The following is a 5,403-nucleotide window of genomic DNA, read 5'->3' on the forward strand; positions in this document are numbered from 1 at the left end:
CATACTGCTGAACTGCTCCCCTTCCTAAACCACCGGGTGGCAGATGTGAAGGATGAGCTGTGTACCACCGCTGAGGGGGAAAGACGCTTCTGCCCCTGGAAAGTATCTCACTGCTTTGAATTCAGTAAATGCCTGTTTGTGGATTACTGCCTCCCGACAGATCTGGTGACCCTGCAGCTTCCCCAAACTGCCAGCCATCTTGCATCTACTGTATCCCTCCTCTCTGCTCCCTCCAACTGGGAAAGTGTCAGAGTGAAGCTGGTTCTCAGTTTGCATTGTTGCCCCTAGAAAGTGGCCCTCATTTCTTTTGAGTGCTAGGCACCAGCCTCGCTCCCTGCCTGACGGCACAGTTAGCAGCACTAGTGTGCCCCATTGCTAATATACTGTGCCCCAGCAAACTACACTTTCTTTGCCAGGTACTTTGAGTTGCTGAATTTTGTTCTTACTGGGTTTTGTTGGGCATGGATGTGAATGGGTCAGCAGATGACCTCTGATCCTTTTCCCCCCACTCCTTGCTGATACCACACCTGAGACACTGGGCAGTAACTTGCTTTTAGCAATGCTGATCTTGTGCTCTCAGCTGCTTGGTTGGTGGGGGAGACTATTTGGCATTTCCTAATGAAGAACATAGTTCTTTGCTCCTCCTCCCCTCCCCACAGCAAATGCAGTAATTTAAGCTTCCAGTTTAGCCTGTATTTATTGCTGCTGAGCATTCCCTTGTCAAAGGTTAGCACAGGATGTTACAAGGCTTGGTCTAATTCCAGGGAGAAGCTGGCAACCCAGCTGTAGACAGGAGCATATTGCTCTAGAGCCAGAGAAAGGGGAGGCAAGCCTACAGCCCCCCCGGAACTGAAACAAGCTGCACTAAGCTCAGAAGTGAGGCTGGGAAGCAGTGTTTGGTTTCAAAGCTGGCTTCTTGCCTTCAGGATTTTCTTTACCATTTCACTTTCCCTTCAGGTTGTTAATGAAAAACCACATCTCTGGTTTTTTCACCTCCCCCTTCCCCAGGGAGGATGACACCCCTGGTTTTTCCAGTGCAGAAAGGGGTTTAGGGCACACATGTTGCATGATTTCTCATCCAGCCCCCCAAGCTGGGCGAGTAAGATAAGGCTCACACAGCCCATGAGAGGGCACAGGTCCAGCTTCCCAGGTGTCCCCGTGTCCCTCCAGAGGGCTAGAGGACTGATTACTCTGCCCTCTTCCCCTTAGGAAGGGTGGCTTCAACCAGGTTTCTGCCAGTGGAAATGGATGAATAGCTTCCACTTTCCCCACCTTTTTCTGTGGCCTGTCATGGGGTAAATCAAGTCCTTGAATGTCTAAAATGCAGTTGCTTGGCTCTGTTGGCAGGAGGGTGTCACATACCTCTCATCTAGGTACTAGCGAAAGGGAGATGCACATTCCACCTGGCTTCATACATCTTGTTGAAGCCCACTGTAAATCCCTTTCCTGTAGCAGCCACCAGGTGCCCGCCATCGACAAACTGCTTCAGTTCAAGCCTTTTGTAGGACAAATGCATTGTAACTTGCACCATCCCCACCCCATCCCGTGTGCTCGCTCCCACCCCTTCCCAGAAGGCAGCGCCGTGGCCTGTGGATGCCTGTGCAGCTGAACTGGTTGGCACAGCAGTTCCCCCAGTCAGCAGTGCACTCTGGAATGTATTGGACGCTGTAACACTGTAAAAGCAAAGGTATAAAGTGACTAGATTTTGGGGTTGTCTGTAAGTATTGTAACCTGTTCCTTTTTGTAATCATTTTTAATAAAAAGGTGTTGACTAGACATGCATGTGGACAGCTCCTGTTTGATCCGTGTGTCTGCTGTGGTGCTGGGAGGGAGACTCTGCTCCTGCAACTGGGCTCTTCCCTGGCTGTTGAAACGCTGTTGGTGACCTGCCCGAAAGGTGATAAGCAGCACAGCGTGTCTCTCTTCTCTCAGCTTTTTCTTTTCTCCTTTGTGGAGCTGACATCATGTGTGTGGTGTGTGATGACATTATGACATCTCATTCTTCATCGTGGTAAAGCACTTTGCAAGTGATATCCAGTCAGGTCCACTGCAGAGCTCTAGATGGAGAGCATGGGCGAGTGCTGCCGTGACGCTCAAGCCAAGGGGAACACACAGCTCAGTACACCCATAATATGACAAGGTTTCTCCAGAAACCCGTGTCTTCTGGGAGCACCCGGGGCCATGAGATTCCACCTTGCACCAGAACCCGCAGGAATTTCCTCTTGCAACCACTGCTCTGAATGAGAGCCTCCTGCCCTCTCACTATCCAGAGCACTGCCTCCCAGCCCCACTTTCTTTTCCCAGATCAGGAGCTAAACTCAGGGGTCCTGCCTCACCGCTTTGCTCTAAGCCAGTGGTTCTCAACATTTTTTAGACTCAAGGCAGCTCACAGAAAATGCCAGTTCTTAATTTTTGCTTAACTTTTGTCTACAGAAAAATGGTGAGCGATTCTTTCCTGTTGCAAACTCAGAAAGACCGCAGCAGGTCAGCATGGTTTTAACACTATGGATTTCTATGTGAAATCTCTGGGTTTATCTTGAGAATCATGTTTGCACACCCAATGGTGCTAACATTGCATGGCACCCTGCAGCACCTTTGAAAGGATTTCAAGGCACCCTGAGGGTGCTACCACTCCCTGGTTCAGAATCACTGCTCTAAGCAATTGGCCACACTTTCCCGATCCAGAGAACAGAACCCAGGAGTCCTGACTCCCAGCTGTCTGCTTTGAACCACTGGACCAAACCTCTTGAGCTACAGCCCAGGAGATCCTAACTTCCAGATCCCCTGTACAAGCTGCTAGACTTTGTTCCGTCCAGGCTGGGAACAATCCCAGGCACTGAACCTGGTGCTCTGAGTGTGCCAATCAATCTCTCAAATGGGGGGACATTAAGGTGCCAGTGGAAGGAGCTGACTCGGCACTGGGGGAAGGCGAAGGTAAAGAGTTCAAATTAAAAATAATAGGGCATTAATGACCTCACTGGCAATGCATTTTATTGAGTGCCTTAGTTATGGCTTGGCAATGTCATTGGTTATTTAGGTGCCATAAAAGTTGTGCTCACCTGTGATCTCAGCTGTCCCCATCTGTCTTGGTGGCTCAGCTGTTCTAACCCTCTTCATGGATTTCCAAGACATGAGATGATTTAATCTTGCATGAAACTCCTGCTGTGAAACCTGGGGGCGATGCTCCATGCGCAGATCACCCCTTTCTACTGCCTCTCCAGCAGCCCAGCTGTCTGAAAGGAAGTTCCCCTGGTGAGAACCCATGCCATTGAAGTGGAAACACCATCGGTCAGGTGAGCGAGGGTCAGTCAGCATTAGAGGTGACCTAACAACTTGAGGCTGGGACCTTTTGGGCTCCAGTTGTGCCATGCATTGGGCAAATGCAGTAGGGTGCCGTTGTGTGGCTCGCCTGCCCATGGGAGAGCAATCTGTGACTGAGATTGAAATTGCTCTTTTAATGCAAGTCACAGGAATTTGGTACTTTACATCAGTGGAGCTCTAGTTTTCAGAGCAGTGGACTGGTACTTGCAACCTTGCTGCACTGCAGGCCACCACTTCCCTCCGATAGGGGCCTGGGGGTAGGAGAGAGTGGAGAAAGGTGACTGCCATTATCAGGGAGGGGAGGGAGACAAATTTATCTCCTGGCTGTGCAGGGGATCTGCCTGGGAAAGGGATGGGGAAAAGATGGATCCAGTCACTTCAGGGGCTGGATCTGGCCTGTGGACTGCAGGTTGAGCACCACTGCTTCAGATGCTGGAGGTCCCTGGTGGGTCGTCAGCATAAATTGAACTTCCAAGCCAGGTTTCCACGGCTAGAGCAATGGCACTATTTTATGGTGAGCTTTAACAGCTGCTGATCTTCCTATGGGTGGGAAATGTGGGTCTCTCTTTTTCCTTGAAGATGCTGAATCAAGGCGGACTGGTCTGTCCCCAAGTAGCAATAAATCTAAACCCAAGGAACTAGGAGAGATTTGTATTCAAGCTGTTTAAGCCCCTATGTCATCTTGTTTGCTTGTTTTCTCTCACTCAAATGTCTGAGTAGCATTTGGGAGCAGGGTGCTCTTTGTTAAGCACCAGCAACCGTTTCTATTACTGGTAGTTTTGGAGGCTGAGAATGTCGCCTTTATGTACATTGCTGTGTGCAATGAAGCTTGCTATTCCTATGGTCAAGAAGCATGCAAGATTAAGTATGCTCATGCTTCTGTTTCCTGTAAAGCAGCAAAAAGAATACCCAGCTCCTTTATAGCAGTTTCCATCAGTAGATCTGAAAGCATTTGAGGAGAAGTCAGTATTGTTATGCCCACTTTGCAGATGAAAAAACTGAGGCACAGAGGCAAAGTGACTTGGCGAAGATTGCCCAGCAGAGCCAGGGTTAGAAACACCCTGTTTAGTAGTCCGTCCACAAGCCATGAATCTGCTTTTCCTTGGGTCACCCTTTTTGTTTGCAAACCATCTTTTTTTCTTGTACCGTAGCAGCCGCTGAAGATTCCCACCAAGAAGAGATCTTCCCTGTGCCAGGGGCAGGACATATATAATAATGGATGCCAACTTAAGTAGACCTAGGTGAGGTTACAAATGAGGCATCAAACTGGCCCATGGTCATGACAAGGGGCTTTGAGGCAAAACTCCTGTAATCCCAGCCTAGCACTTGAATTATTTGCCCACCTTTCCTTGCTTTAAAGTCCCTCTTGAGCACTGGGGGCCCAACAGAGCAAAAACGCAGCCAAGGGGCTTGGTGAGGGAGTCATTTGTCTCTAGCCCACCCATAGCTGGGACGGGCCCAGGAGACTGAACCAAACCCAGTCAGTGTAATGCCGCTGGCCCCGGGCGCCCCTGCCAGTTGATTATGGCATCAGGGCTCCCTCTGGGGTCAAAGGTGCTGGAGCCGATTGATCCGGCTGATTGGGAAGCTCCTGCATTAACAATCCGCCTTTGTTCTGTCGTGCTGGTGCTCCGCGGGGTGTCCTGGCCCGGTCCCAAAGCCCTTCATTGTGCTGAGTATCGATCAGGGGGGCTGAGCCTGACTTAACGCTCGCCTTCAGTTAATTTCCCAGTGTAAGCTCTTTACTGGCGAATTTGTGCCACTGGGATCCCCGTGTCCTCGTGGTTGTCACGGAGGCAACAACCCGCTGGGTCATTGACAGGCCTGTCAAGACTTGTTTCTGTGTTGAGGAGTGTGAGGGACGGGGGGATGGAGTGTGATCGAAGGTAGCCACGTCCCTTACTTGGAGGCAGCCAGCTCTGGGGTGGGCGTTCTCCCGTGGCCCCGTCGCAACGGGTTCTCTGCAGGCCTTTCTTTTACTTGATTTGTGAAGTGCAGCTTAAAAGGGAATTGGTATTTTATTAGTCAGGCTAGGGAGAGAGTTATGAAGGCACAAATGGGAGGTGGGGCCCAATTCCTGCT

The sequence above is a fragment of the Alligator sinensis genome, unplaced genomic scaffold (assembly GCF_000455745.1).
Source record: "Alligator sinensis unplaced genomic scaffold, ASM45574v1 scaffold103_1, whole genome shotgun sequence".
Taxonomy (NCBI): domain Eukaryota; kingdom Metazoa; phylum Chordata; order Crocodylia; family Alligatoridae; genus Alligator; species Alligator sinensis.